General features: G+C 47.6%; 1 protein-coding gene and 1 long non-coding RNA gene across 2 annotated transcripts in view; both read right to left on the reverse strand.

The window, feature by feature from the left end:
* LOC306816018 overlaps window positions 1–14,401 on the reverse strand; it is a 16,665-nt gene extending 2,264 nt beyond the window's left edge. The window contains exons 1-2 of the long non-coding RNA XR_013777555.1: window positions 14,311–14,401; window positions 14,005–14,025 (exon numbers count right to left, since the gene is read on the reverse strand). This is a non-coding gene — a long non-coding RNA (uncharacterized lncRNA). The remainder of the gene's footprint in view (window positions 1–14,004; window positions 14,026–14,310) is intronic.
* The window catches only part of LOC306816019 (Fc receptor-like protein 2), a gene marked incomplete at its 3' end in the record, with an annotated part of 35,946 nt that overhangs the window by 5,358 nt on the left and 14,889 nt on the right, over window positions 1–15,699 (reverse strand). The window lies entirely within an intron of this gene.

A 15,699-nucleotide genomic window follows, 5' to 3' on the forward strand; every position in this document is an offset into this window, starting at 1 on the left:
ATTTTTGAAGTGAGCTTGGGAATCATTTTCCACACATGGTTATCTAGTTCTGCACTGATTTGATGTTTATCAGCTGTTGCAGACACTGGAATGATGGTACAATGTTCTAGTGCTCAGTAATTCTATAAATGGGCATTTGGATATGTTCATTTTGTCTAATTAATCAAAACAACAAGGTTAAATTTAGCAGCAATTTATTAATAACAATTGTATAAATGAATACAATCAGAATATATTAGTTACATTGATTTAAGTAAATACAAAATTTGGCAGTGAGTAATTTAGTAAAATTGAGGCAAAACTGACTGGGGGATAGCCTGACCAGGGATACGGGTAGGGCCCTTCCTCTCACACTGCACTGAATCAGTCAAGCTAAACATTTCACTTAAATACTGTTACTAAACATTTTAATACAGAATGTTCTAGAAAGCTCCTCCTCGCTTCTATTCCTAAAATCTACGTCATTGTATTGTGCATGCTTCACCAGTGGTCGGGGTCTCTCCTCCTTTAGGGTTCTTGTTTCCCATGAAGCCTCCGGGTCTTTCTCAGTGTCGCTGTTTGACCTTGCAGGTGGTGCAAGCACATTATGCTTAGGGTTATATAATTAAATATATGTTCCCACAACAGGCCTCAGTCCAGTGTCCAGTGCTTCGGAATTATCCCGATATGGCCCAATTCAAGGTTGAAAGTTTATTTCTAGTTGCTGTTCTTAGGCCCTAAACCATTACCATCCTCACTGCCACCAAACATCTGGAGGATGATTCCATCTGCTTTGTTTAACCATTTCCTTTACCCCTTTTTTGCTTTATAACATTAAATACAATTGTTCTATTAATTATAAAGCAACTATTTGCTAATATTGTTTGCAATTTAATTATCACAAATATCATATATGACAGTAATTGGTCTGATTTCACATGTTATTAATTATTCTGGTATCGGAACTTTTTTGGTTGATATATCTGAATTATTCCCTGACTGCTGTAAGTTTCTTGTCTCACTAGACACATTGTTTTGATAGTCCCTTCATGTTCTTAGAAAAAGTCATACATACTTTTAGGATAACAGAAAGAAATTAATGAGCTTCCAAAGAAGTCTGAGTAATGCAATATTTATAAAAAAATTTAGATGATTTTTAGGTAAGACTCCTCAATTGAATGTGCAATGACAAAGTCTAATTGATTCACTAACATAAAGAGAAGATATGCATGTGTTTTTATCATCAGGAGGTCAAAGTAGTCATCTATTCAATTGCCTCCAAGAAAATGAGGCCCAGTGAGAAGAGAAATCACTGAACCACCATGCAGCTTTCATGACCCAAACAGGACCAGGATTGCCAAAATATAATCCTGTCTAGAAACTCAGGAAAGCAACTTATCAGGAAGCCTGCACTCACCCACCACCTCGCTGTGTTTCCTGTGTCAGTCACAGCCAGGAGTTGCACAAGCCCTGCATCCCCAACCTGCAGCACCAGCCCAGAGCAGCCAGTCTAGAGCCACCAGTGCTGCAGCACCTGCCCAAAGCCACCAGTGCTGCAGCTCAGTCCAGAGCCACCAGTGCTGCAGCTGCTGCCCAGAGCCACCAGTACTGCAGCTCCATCACCAGCCCAGAGCCATCAGTGCTGCAGCTCCAGCTCCAGGCCAGAGCCAGCAGTGCTGCAGCTCCAGCCCAGAGCCACCAGTGCTGCAGCTCTTGCCTGCAGCCATCGTGTGCTGGTGCCAGAGACACACAGGTGCTGCTACTTGAAAATACGGGGAATTTGGGGAACCCCAGGGTGTACTGTGAGCACTAGGGCCACAGAATGGGGAAATCACTGAGGGTACTTGGAGCACTCGAATGGGGACTGGGGAGTCCCTGCATGTTATAAGTACATATTGTATGATTGGCTTTTTGCAATATTAAAATGAATGCTATGAGTTTAATGTTGGAAAACCTTTCTGTGTGAATATAGCTTATTTTATTTCTGTTATTAACAAAACTTAGAAATAATAGTGTGATAAATATATTTTTTCTTGGACTACAACATGGTGATTTAAAAAGCTTTTGTTTGTCTAAGTGTCACGGTCTGCCCAATTCAAGAGCGAGTCGCGACTGGTTCTTTTATGGATCTTAGAGCGCAAAAGACACAGCAGGGGACAAAACCAGTTTACTTCTACAGAAATGCACTTTATTTAGTGCCAACCAAAATGCGATAGTGGGACAGAGAGAGAGAGAGAGAGAGAGAGAGAGAGAAAGGGGGGTCGGGATTATAGCTACCAAGACGGGCAGACGAATCCTCGTGGAGCAGCCAATAGATGTCCGTTGCCGTCTGGGAGATCTCGGGATCTCCTTTGCGAAAGTCACTTTTATAGTCCTTTCCCAAAGCGAGTGGCTTCTGGCCAAAATGTGGGAAGATTTATGGACTATTGTATGTGGAGCTCGTTGCGCTGAGGAACAGGTGGAAACAGGACGCTTCAAGGCACATCAGACCATCTTTGTCGTCATGAACACACGCGGGGCAGCCCATACTGACCAGTCCATTGTTCTTCCATCTGTGGGAGCTTTGTTGAGTCAGTGCCCTGTGACTAGTTGTCATGAGAAACCAGTCCTGGTAGGCATCACCTGCGGAACAGTCACTTGGCGTTCCTCCCATCCCTGGCCAGCGCAGGCCTCAGGCGAGGGTCGTTGGGCAGAAACAGACGAGAGGCTCGGATGGACTCTCACATCACCCCGTGACCAACGAGCGTCGCTGAGAAACTCCATCAGCATCATGTTGTGACCTTGTAGCATCTTCAGGACCTGCCCTTGGTAGCACATCCTGGGAACAGGAAAAGGGAAAACAAAAAAATGGGGATAAGAAGGAAAAGGGAAAATGAAAATGAAAAGGAAAAGGAAAAGGAAAAGGAGAAGGAGAAGGAGAAGGAGAAGGAGAAGGAGAAGGAGAAGGAGAAGGAGAAGGAGAAGGAGAAGGAGAAGGAAAAGGAAAAGGAAAAGGAAAAGGAAAAGGAAAAGGAAAAGGAAAAGGAAAAGGAAAAGGAAAAGGAAAAGGAAAAGGAAAAAGGAAAAGGGAAAGAAGGAAAAGGAAAGGAAAAGGAAAAGGAAAAAGGAGAAGGAAGAAGGAAAAAGGAAGAAGGAGAAAGGAGAAAGGAAAAGGAAAAGGAAAAGGAAAAGGAAAAGGAAAAGGAAAAGGAAAGGAAAAGTAAAAGGAAAAGGGAAAAGGAAAGGAAAAGGAAAAGGAAAAAGAAAGGAAAAGGACAAAGGAAAAAGGAAAAGGAAAAGAAAAGGAAAAGGAAAAAGGAAAAAGGAAAAGGAAAAGGAAAAAGAAAAGGAAAAGGAAAACGGAAAAGGAAAAGGAAAAGGAAAAGAAAAGGAAAAGGAAAAGGGAAAGGAAAAGGAAAAGGAAAAGGAAAAGGAAAAGGGAAAGGAAAAGGGAAAGGGAAAGGGAAAGGGAAAGGAAAAGGAAAAGGAAAAGGAAAAGGGGAGAGAGAAGGAAAAGGGAAAAAGGAGATGGAAAAAGGAAAAGGAAAAAAGGAAAAGGAAAAAGGAAAAAGGAAAAGGAAAAAGGGAAAAGGAAAAGAAAAGGAAAAAGGACAAAAGGAAAAAGGAAAGGAAAAGAAAAGGAAAACAGTGAAAAAAAGGAAAAGGAAAAGGAAGGAAAATTAGCAGAAAATAATAGTGAAAATAATCAAAACAAAATTGATTAAAATAAATTTTCAAACATATCACAATGATATTAGTTAAAATAACTTTCAAACAATTAAAATTATTCAATAAAATAACATCCAAACAATTAAAATTCAAACAATTAAAATTCAAACAATTAGAACAAAATCAATGAAATAACATTCAAACAATTGAAATTCTAACAATTAGAATCAAAATTATTCAATACAATAACATTCAAACAATTAAAATTAAAACAAATCAGTATCCATTATAATACGTTTTTATGATTGAAACTATTATTTTCCAAAACCATCTTAATCAGAAGCTTAACATTACTAAAACTGATCATGCCAACAAACAATTTTAATCAGTTTGCTGTTAAAAGCCTGACTTTCATTGCTCATGTAATTTGTCTGGTGTCAATAACTTTAGGGGTATCTTTAGCAGATAGTAGTGATCAAATTATGTGCTTCCATTGTTGATGCCAATTGTGTCAGCTGTTTTACCATTCTCCAATTCAGGAGAATAGGATAGAATGACTGACAAAACAAAACTGATCAAAACCAAAATCAAAAGCACAACAATGGTATGACACAATTTGTTTAGGATGCCGGTAGCAGTAGGTGACCACCCAAAAAGAGTATCCCACCACCTGAGTTCAGCATCCCCTTTTACCCTTTCTAAAACCTGATGTATTTCTCTCACATCGTGATGAACTGTCACCAGGGTCTTCTGCCCATTTTTCTTGATTTTTTCCAAGATCCCAATTAAGTCCTGGTGAAGCAACAATTGTTTAATCAAAGTGAGGTTCATCCCGATGGGAGCAGGCACTAACTGATGAATCAGTGTAAAATTGGATTGCAAAAGGTGATGAAACATAACTGGAACAGTATAAGAAAAGTCACAGCCAATGATTGTGGTAAAATTACAAACACAAAAATTTACATGATTTTTTAGATGCACTGTTACATTTTCTACAAACACTGAGTTGCAAGCAGTTCTTACACACACACATCCATTTCCTATGTACACCAGCACTGTTGCAGGAGTCTCATCAAGGTGTATTTCAAATGACAGATATTTTGCTCTGTGTCTAAACAGATGTCTTGGGCCACAATAGCATTGCTTTCACAAATGAAACCCAGTTGCTCCCGAACAACGCAAGATTCCAAATTAACAGTTTGCCATTTCTCACCAATTTGACGGGCCCATTCTCTATGCTCAAAAGGATAGAGAATAGTTCCATGGTGATTCAATCCTAATGCAATGATGGGGTATATCAAATGCACTGAAGCGTTGCGTATTGTCAGCACAAAGGCTGTGGCTGTGTTTGTGCTGGGGTTGTAGGTAAAGTTTACCAAATTCCACCAGGACTGAAACTTCCTTTCAAAATCATTAGCATTGTCCCAAATTATTGTCTGGTTTTCAGTAGGGAAGATGCCTTCTTCCCCTTCCCTTATAATTGAGGCAACAACTGTTTGCATCCAAAGCTGTGCCTGGATACAGCTGAGGGCTGAGGAGATGTTGTTTTGAGCAGTACCAAGAGCATCAATTATCAGTTTGCGATAATTTACATTTGCCTTTTCGCAATCTGGTAAAATGTTTGAGAATAACCACTGTTGCATCCCCAGGGCTGTTAAAGAGGACTGCAGAGGTTTTTTCAATTTGGTCAGGTCTCTGGTGGTGGCAACCAATTTGTTCATTGATACCTCTGAATCAATGCTATTTAAAATTCCCAATCCTGTTCCCACAACACCGGTTATTTTTCTTGTTTGTTTCTTGAAAGAATCATCCTAGTTTTGCAACCAGGTTGTTTGTCCACGCCAAGAAAAAGTGAACAAGCTGGCTGAATTACTGAGACATTGTTTTGCATTGGCAATTTGACTTGTTTAAAAGACCATGCCGAATTAAACAATATTTGCTGTTGGCCAGTTTTCTTAATTACATAGGGTCCAATTTCAAAAATTTTCAGGCTCAGTATAACCGGTGGTTGGGTAGTAGGTGTTACAACATTAACATTGAGTTCCCCTTTATATTTTGTATTGTTTTTCCCACACATAATTTTTTGGGAAAATTGTACAACAGTTCAATTTTGATTTTGAATTTTCACAAAATAAAACACAGCTGTAAGGTCCTGTGCTATAACTGTATACAGGTTCAATGAGGGATTCAGCAATTAATCTTCACGTTCCATGGCGTTATTCTGTGAAAAGTAAACACAACAGAATCTGCCACAAAGAGGCAGGAGGTTAAAATGATGGAACTATGCAGACAGAAATTCTGTTAACTTCCCAATCATTTTGCTGCAAAGAAGGAAGCCACTCTGTACCTCCTTTGAACACAGCATAAGAGTCAGTGTAATTGCAAACGAGAAAGGCACTCCGCACTTCAAGCTGGAAAATACCCCAAATAACCATCAGCACTCCAACCCAAGTATCACCCCGTCTCCCAGCAACAATTTGCTCAGCAGAAGCATTAATGAATAAAGAATTAGTGAACAAAGATTGTTTGGGGGAGAAAGCAGAGGCTGCTTTAATCATTGAGGCAGGTTTGTCATCACTGTTGCCCAAGTTCTCAGTTTCTGTTATTGCCAGATTTTTTACAGTTCCTTCTGTTACTGAGGATTTCTGGGCCACTCTGTCGGGGGGGGGCAGTCCCAGTAGTGGCTGTCTTCCAGTACTTCACTTCCTGAGAAGCTTTTTGAATTTTCTCTGAGGCAATTTGCAAGTTAGGGCTTTCTAGGTGTGAATTTATTTTCTGTTGCACATCCCTCACTTCTTTTTCTTCTCCTCCTATCAATACATCATGTATGTATTGGTACACAGCTACAGTGTCACGTTTGGGTTTTTGGATTGGCCATATAGGGGAGTTTTGCAATTCCTGTATAACCAGTTTGATCTTTACTTTGGCACCAGAGAGAAGAGGGTATTGACAGGTAGTTACATAGGTGATTTATAACCAGCAGTGAATTTTATTTCATGTATAATTTGCAAGCAGGCAGCTTTTTGAATGTTTTTTAGGAGTTGGTCTGGGGTGCCAGTTATGGCTAGAGGATCACCTCTTTCTAGGGGGCTATGTCCCCCAGCCCAGTAGGCTGCACGCTGTGTCAGAGACCATGGAACACGAGCGTTTCCAGTTGTTAGGAAAACTCCAGGCCCCCAGTATCCACTGGCTTCTTGTTCACTTAATTTAATTTGATCTCCTCCAGTGAGTGAAACTCTAAAGACATACTCGGTCTCAGATTCTTGTGGGAGACGTGAGTATTCTTTCTTTAATTTGGCCAATTCAGTAGCAGTGTATGGTATTTCTTTGGAGGTTATGTGGGGGTCAAAATCCTCGTTGTTCAGGTATCTATATTCTGTTTTAACGAGAGGTCTCATTTTAGAGCAGCAATTTTCCCCACTATTTTGTACATGTACTAGTTCTCTTTGTGGGTATATCTGCTTTATGTGATATGTTTTCTTTTCTTCTGTATCATTAGGTGTATCTGCATGTTGTGAGGCATGTGATAGTTGTAGGAAATAGTTGTGATTTCTTTCCTGCTCTAGTTGGTTTTCTAGAGTTTCTACTTGATTTGTTTTCTGTTCTAGTTGGTTTTCCAGAGTTTTTACTTGATTTCTTTTCTGTTCTAGTTGGTTTTGCAGAGTTTGTACTTGATTTCTTTCCTCCTGTAGTTGGTTTGTTTTCTTCTGTAATAGTTTTTGCAAAGCTTCTACCAGGTTTTGCAAGGAGTCTATCACTGCACTTTCCTCACTCACTCGTTTAAAACGAGATTCTAGAGCAGCTGAAAAACAAGCGCCTGGAACTGAGCAAAGTGTGGTTTTATTTTTCTTGCTCAGTTTGAATTTTGTTTCATGTTGCAAAGAATGTATCCTATCAATCACATTTTCTAAATTAAACCAATTACTGTGTGTCCCAATCTTCCCCCCCTTGGGAGGGTCTGGCATTATACTTAGATAGTAAAGCGTAAAATGAAGCTTTACCATTTTCAGACATTTTTACGAAGGGACTAAAACCACTCTCAGGGAGACACACTTAAAGTTACACAAAAATCACAGCTGAAACTGTGAATCCCTTCTCTTCCCTGGAGCGGGTGAAGAGACACACTACTTGGGAGGTACTAACTTAACTACAAAAACCACTTGTCTCTTCGCTATCCCAAGTAGTCAAATACAATAATTATACAACAACTGTAACCTCTGAGTTACGATTATGTGCGAGGGGGAAAAACCTCTTCAGGAAGCTAAACACTTGTCACCCAGACTTCTGCTGGGGACAACCCCCTGTCATCCCTGGGTGGCTGAGGAGACCAAACTGCTTGGGAGGTTCTCTTTAGTTACACAATGGGTGTCTCCTCGACTACACCAAGCAGCAAACAATGTGTGAGGGGGAAAAAGCACTTCAGGAAGCTAAACACTTGTCACCCAGACTTCTGCTGGGGACAACCCCCTGTCATCCCTGAAGTGGCTGAGGAGACAAAACCGCTTGGGAGGTTCTCTTTAGTTTCACAATGGGTGTCTCCTCAACTACACCAAGGAGCAATCAATGTGTGAGGGGGAAAAACCACTTCAGGAAGGAAAACACTTGTCACCCGGACTTCTGCTGGGGACAACCCCCTGTCATCCCTGGAGTGGCTGAGGAGACCAAACCGCTTGGGAGGTTCTCTTTAGTTTCACAATGGATGTCTCCTCGACTACACCAAGTAGCAAACAACAAAAAACACAAGTCCCATCTTTTGCTCAGCTGAGATCCTTTCAAAAAATTCTCCGATTACTGAAATGGAGTTGATTATTCACCTGGGTCTGTGTGCGGGAAGAACCCAATACCACCTCCCTTGCTTTCTAACACTGTTCAGTCCTTGCGGCACTGACAGGCTAGGTGCGGCTGAAATGGCACAGGTCTTCCCCTGGTACAAAGTGCACAGAAACCCCCAACTCCCCCAGTATCAGGAATTCAATTGCCAACTACGCCAAAGATGTCACGGTCCGCCCAATTCAGGAGCGAGTCGTGACTGGTTCTTTTATGAATCTTAGAGCGCAAAAGACACAGCAGGGACAAAACCAGTTTACTTCTACAGAAATGCACTTTATTTAGTGCCAACCAAAATGCGATAGTGGGACAGAGAGAGAGAGAGAGAGAGAGAGTGAGAGAGAGAGAGAGAGAGAGAGAAGGGGGTCGGGATTATAGCTACCAAGACGGGCAGACGAATCCTCGTGGAGCAGCCAATAGGTGTCTGTTGCCATCTGGGGAGATCTCAGGGATCTCCTTTGCGAAAGTCACTATTATAGTCCTTTCCCAAAGCGAGTGGCTTCTGGCCAAAATGTGGGAAGATTTATGGACTATTGTATGTGGAGCTCGTTGCGCTGAGGAACAGGTGGAAACAGGACGCTTCAAGGCACATCAGACCATCTTTGTTCAAAGTAGTCATCTATTCAATTGCCTCCAAGAAAATGAGGCCCAGTGAGAAGAGAAATCACTGAACCACCATGCAGCTTTCATGACCCAAACAGGACCAGGATTGCCAAAATATAATCCTGTCTAGAAACTCAGGAAAGCAACTTATCAGGAAGCCTGCACTCACCCACCACCTCTGCTGTGTTTCCTGTGTCAGTCACAGCCAGGAGTTGCACAAGCCCTGCAGCCCCAACCTGCAGCACCAGCCCAGAGCAGCCAGTCTAGAGCCACCAGTGCTGCAGCACCTGCCCAAAGCCACCAGTGCTGCAGCTCCAGTCCAGAGCCACCAGTGCTGCAGCTGCTGCCCAGAGCCACCAGTACTGCAGCTCCATCACCAGCCCAGAGCCATCAGTGCTGCAGCTCCAGCTCCAGGCCAGAGCCAGCAGTGCTGCAGCTCCAGCCCAGAGCCACCAGTGCTGCAGCTCTTGCCTGCAGCCATCGTGTGCTGGTGCCAGAGACACACAGGTGCTGCTACTTGAAAATACGGGGAATTTGGGGAACCCCAGGGTGTACTGTGAGCACTAGGGCCACAGAATGGGGAAATCACTGAGGGTACTTGGAGCACTCGAATGGGGACTGGGGAGTCCCTGCATGTTATAAGTACATATTGTATGATTGGCTTTTTGCAATATTAAAATGAATGCTATGAGTTTAATGTTGGAAAACCTTTCTGTGTGAATATAGCTTATTTTATTTCTGTTATTAACAAAACTTAGAAATAATAGTGTGATAAATATATTTTTCTTGGACTACAACATGGTGATTTAAAAAGCTTTTGTTTGTCTAAGTGTCACGGTCTGCCCAATTCAAGAGCGAGTCGCGACTGGTTCTTTTATGGATCTTAGAGCGCAAAAGACACAGCAGGGGACAAAACCAGTTTACTTCTACAGAAATGCACTTTATTAAGTGCCAACCAAAATGCGATAGTGGGACAGAGAGAGAGAGAGAGAGAGAGAGAGAGAGAAAGGGGGGTCGGGATTATAGCTACCAAGACTGGCAGACGAATCCTCGTGGAGCAGCCAATAGATGTCCGTTGCCGTCTGGGGAGATCTCGGGGATCTCCTTTGCGAAAGTCACTTTTATAGTCCTTTCCCAAAGCGAGTGGCTTCTGGCCAAAATGTGGGAAGATTTATGGACTATTGTATGTGGAGCTCGTTGCGCTGAGGAACAGGTGGAAACAGGACGCTTCAAGGCACATCAGACCATCTTTGTCGTCATGAACACACGCGGGGCAGCCCATACTGACCAGTCCATTGTTCTTCCATCTGTGGGAGCTTTGTTGAGTCAGTGCCCTGTGACTAGTTGTCATGAGAAACCAGTCCTGGTAGGCATCACCTGCGGAACAGTCACTTGGCGTTCCTCCCATCCCTGGCCAGCGCAGGGCTCAGGCGAGAGTCGTTGGGCAGAAACAGATGAGAGGCTCGGAAGGACCCTCACACTAAGTAACTCAGAGAATGGTAAAAAGATTACCAGGAATTTCTTCATATTCTTGGATTATCCTGTATGGATGAAGACAGGGATGACAAAAACCAAAACTCCAGGGAAGGAAATTATGGGGCCACAATAAAAGCTGATTTACAGGTTGGGGAAGATTTTGATTAATGCATTTAGGTTTATGAATATTCAACATGTTGATGCATTTAGGGAAGTCTTTTTATGAGTTAGTGTGTGCTCTTGGCTGAACTTCGTGTACTCGAATGAAGAATCTTTTGCTTTATTGTTTTTTGTCTTCTACTTGACTTTTTTTATTAAGCGTTTTAACATATACCAGGAAAGTGAACCTCATTTTTCACACTGCAGGCACAGGCAAGGGGATGGGGGAGCTCCTGGGGGTACAGGGAGAGGAAATGGGAAGCACAGGGTGCCCTGAGTAGCCTTCTCCTGGCTCATGACCACCTCTCTTGGAAGGATGGGCAACCACAGGAGCCATGGAGAGAGCTCCCCGTGTCACCCAGTGCCTCCCCCTTCCCAGAGTGTCACAATTTTGCTGTAGATTGTCATAGATGTCACTGGGTTCCCAAGGTTGCCCATGTGGCCCCTGCTGTTCCATGTAGGTCGCCTGAGGATCCTCCAGTGGGGGGCCCCTGAGGGAATAAGAGAGTGTGTGGAAGGGGATGGGAGGTCCTGAGGGTTTGGGGAAAAGCCCAAATCCTGGTCAGAGCCTGCACTCACCTTTCCTGATACTTCCTGTCACTGGCAAAGCAGACCTGGAGGGGTGACTTTGATTCCCCATCCACTCTTGGAAACCCTCAATTCCCTCCAGGGTCCCCAGTATCCCTGATGCTCCTCAGAAAACCTGAACTTCCCCACTGCCCCAACACCCTGAGCCCAAAGAACCCCAAGCCTGGCAGGGAGGAGCACCCTCTGAATTCCCCAAAAAGCGCTAATAGAACCCACAACATCCCTGCATGACCCTTCAGCACCTCCCCAGACACCCCAGGGCCCTGAGCCAAGGTTACTGGGAGCTCAGCCCCTCCCAAGTCAAGGGCTGTTGGTGCTTCCCCCCCTTTTCTGGGGCCTTCTCAGCACTCTGCAGGACTCCTGCCCCCACTGTCACCTACCCATGTGGATCCACCAGTGAAAGACCACAATGAGCAGGACCAGGAACAACAGGGACCCAACGACCAATGCAGGAAATACCAACGAGCCTCTGCAGGAAAAAGAGGGGACACACTGGGGTCACGGGGCTTACCCCAGAGGTTCTGCAATCGCAGTTACCTCATGAGTTCCCCTCCTGTGCCCTGTTCCATTTGTGTCACTGTCAGGGACAGAGTGAGTGTGAACCAGGGTCATCTGTGATCCAGGGATCCCAGACCCACACAGGAACCCCGAGTGACCGCACCTGTGTTCCAGTGGTGTCCAGTGGTTCCCTGTGTTGTCTCCTCCAGGGCCAGCTCTGGGCTGAGTGCCCGGAACATGCGGTGTCCGTCCTGTCCCAGCTGGTTGGTGGCCACACACTGGTAGGTGCCCGAATGTCCCACATCGACGGCCCCAAGCCCAGGAGGGGACCCCCGGCCACCTCGTGCCTGTCATGTAGCCAGGTGAAGGTGACAGGGGCTGAGCCCACCTGCACCTAGCAGCGCAGGGTCACGGGGTCACCTGGGCACACCTGGAGTGCTGGGGGACCGGGGGTGATGGTGGCATTGGCCACGGGCACTGTGGGACACAGACAGGGCTGAGGCTGGGGGAAGGGGCTGGGAAGAGGGGTGAGGGTCAGGGAATAAGGGGTGAGGGGCAGGGAGTGAGGGGTGAGAGGGCAGCGTCAGTGAGTAGGGGCAGGGAATGGGGTGAGGGAGTGTCACATGGGGGGATGTTGGAGCCTGTGCAAGGTGGCACCTGGAGACGCGCCTTTCATAGAGAGCCTGATATCCGGGACAGTGACTTATGGTCTTGTTTAGCAGTCACCCATTGGGGATGCTGTGGATCAGCTTACCCCCAGCCTGAGGGTCCCACTCACCCAGGACAGTGACATTCAGTGGGACACTCTCGGCCATGCTGTCCACACTGGTAGTGGCTGCTGGCATTGTCGCCAGCGTGTCTCAGCTCAAGGCGGGGGCCAGTGCCCAGTGGTGTCCCTGAGCCCTCTCTGGTGCCAGGAGAAGGACAGGGAACCTGTCTCTTTGTCACCATACAACTCAGCACCAGGCAGTCCCCCAGCACCACCTGTGCCTTAGGGGGCTGCACTGACAAGGACACCCCTGAGAGTGAGACCCCTGCATGGGGACGTGGGTGGGATGGGGGATCTGGGAAAAGTAAGACGTATGAAGGGTGGCAGGAGGGGAGTACGGTGTGTGGGAGGGGATCCCATTGAGGGAGAAGTGGACCCAAGTAGGGGGGAAGTTGATGGGATGAGGGACAGTCATTAGATAGGGCAGAGCTGACCCAGGGAGGGATGTGGGGTGGCTCAGGGAGTGGTGGGGGGAGCCCAGGGAGGGACTGGGGGGAAGCAGGGAGGGGTGGAATCAAGCCAGGTAGGGAAGGGAGAGCAGAGGATGGAGCTGGGAACTCAGAAGGGGTACGGGATGCCAGGCAAGGATGAGGAGGACCAGGAGAGGGACCAGGACAAATATGAATGGAACTGAGACAGACATGGGAAGCCTGGGTGACCCAGGGATGGAAGGAAGGAGGGATGTGGGACTCAGGCAGTGGTGGAAGAAAGGTGGGAAGATGGTGGGTTTTCCCATCCCCTTTCCCACATTCACCATGTACTGTCACTGTCACCGTCACTGGCAATGAAATCTCCCAGCACAGTGATGGCCCAGAGCTCACCCAGACGCCGCAGCTGTAGCAGCCACTGTGGTGCAGCTGCAGGGGGGACAGGGACAGCTTGGTCCCACAGAGGGGTCCCCCCAGATCATTGTCCCCATGGTAAAACTGTACTCCAGTGACTGTGGCATCCTGCCAGCCCCAGCAGCGCAGTGTCACCGTGTCCCCCTCCAGCAGTGCCCATGCCGGCAGCTGCAGCACAAGACGCTGTGTGGGACAGGAAGGACCTGTCACATCTGGGGAGTCTGGGGGATGCCAAAGGCCTTGGGAGGCACCATGGGTCCCCCATTGCAACAGGGGCTCTCAGGACAATGGGATGATCTGGGATATCCCCGTGTGTAGGGGACGAACTCTGAGGTCACATGAGGGGTGTGACTCAGGCATAGAGCCCACCCAGAGCTGTCAGGAACCCTGAAGATGCCAGGGCACACATGCCCCCTCACCATTTAAGACCCTCAAAGGGGGGTCTGAGCCCAGTGCCAGGTCTGTCACACATGTATGTTCCCCTATTGGGGACAGTAAAGCTGTCGGGTCCCTCCTGCCCCCAGCGCCGCCCGTCCTTGTACCACATGGTGGCACCGGCAGTCCCCAAGCCCTATCAGCTCAGTGTCACTCAGTCCCACAGCAGTGCAGACTCACCAGTGAGGCCGAGGGTCTGGGCTGGAAGGGAGAGGGACAGAGCTGGGGGGGGGGGGGGGGGGCCTGCAGGGACAGCAGAACCTGGAGGCCATCTCAACATCCCAGTTCCTCTGTTCCTGTCCCTCTGTTCCTGTCCCCACAGCCATCCCATGCCTGTGGTCACACTGGGGTCCATGCCCATGCCCTGGCTCTTTTTGCCTTGGGGTCCTCAGGTAGCCCCACAGTCCCCCTGTGCCCCCTCCCCACCGCTCTCTGCCTCACCAGGACCCATCCCCAGGGTGTCAGACCCATGCCAGAGGCACTCACCCCACAGGAGCAGCGCCACCTTCCCGGCCATCCCAGTGTCCCAGGCCATGGGCACTGGCTGTCACTCACTGCTGGGACCTCCTGTCCCCTGGCTGGAGGCTGGGGACAAGGGTAGGTGGCACAAGGTGGGATATAGAGTTCCAAGCAGTGGGGGGCTAGGGATTGGTGTGCAGAGCAATGGGGGGGGTCCTGTAGAGGGGGAGTCACCAGAGCTGGGAGCACTCAGGGATGGGGGTTCCAGCAGAATGGGGGCTGCAGGGATTTGGGGTCATGGATGGGGGTCCGAGGGATGAGGGTGCCAGAGGAATGGTGGGTACTGGGAGGATCAAGGTTCTGGAGAAGGGGGACTGTAAGGGCTGGAGTAGATTCCTTAATAATGGGGTTCCTTGCCCATGGAGACCCTGGGGATTGTCACTCCTGAGATGGGGGTCCTAGGGAAGGGGGATCATAATGAATTGGGGTCCCTGTATTGGAGTCCCAGTGGAATGGGGGTGCTAGGGATGGGCAGTGGCTGGGTGGGCCCATGGGTCACAGATCCTTCCCTGGGTGCCTCAGTTGTTGTGGTGATCTAGGGCACAGAGGTGTCCCCTGGGGTTCCTGTGGTTTGGGGGGTCACCCAAAACCCAACAGATTCCAAGGGGCTCATAGTCTGTACCCCCATCACCCCCCAGAGGCTTCTTCCTCCCTTCATTTCAGTTTCCTTTTTTAAATTCCTTAATTTCACAACCCCCCAATCCGTGCCTTGATGATCCTGGGGGGCACCTGAAGAGGCAACGGGTTGGGGGAACTCCAGGGTGGGAGAAAAGGAGGTACAGGGGGTGCAGGGAGTATTGGGAGGGTTGGGGAGGCTGTGGGGGATAGGGGTGTTGGGCTGTGGCCCTCCCCCACACACTTCCACTTTGTCTCTCCCAAAGCAGAAGGAAGAGCTCCAGTTCTGGGGGATGGTGGCTCTGGGCGATTCCAGACTTCCCCATTCTCACTCCACCCCTGCAGGATCTGAGCCAGCAAGAGCAGCTGGGGAATGGAGCCCCAGGCAGAAAGGAGCTCCCAAACTCCTGCTCCTTGAATCCAGTGGCCATCCAAGTGTGGGCCCAGCCCCAGTGCCCAGGGATGGGCATTGGCCAGCCCTGCTCTGGCCAGCCCCAGGTGGCAGCCAGGACCTGAGGCTCCCCCGCCCCCTTGGCTTTGATTCTCGCAGCTTTCGAGCTGCTGCAAAGGTGAGAATTCTTTCTGTGGCCAAAAAAGGCCTGGCTGTGGTTTGCTCAGCCCTGCAAGAAGCACAAAAGCCAGTGTGAACCCAAGCAGTGGCTCTGTGAGGCCCTTTGATGGTTTTCAGAGCAGGGCTGGCTGGAACTCCCCCCCTGCAGGGGCAGCTGTGAGGGAACCAGT

Source organism: Erithacus rubecula (assembly GCF_903797595.1).
Source record: "Erithacus rubecula genome assembly, contig: scaffold_335_arrow_ctg1, whole genome shotgun sequence".
NCBI classification, from domain to species: domain Eukaryota; kingdom Metazoa; phylum Chordata; class Aves; order Passeriformes; family Muscicapidae; genus Erithacus; species Erithacus rubecula.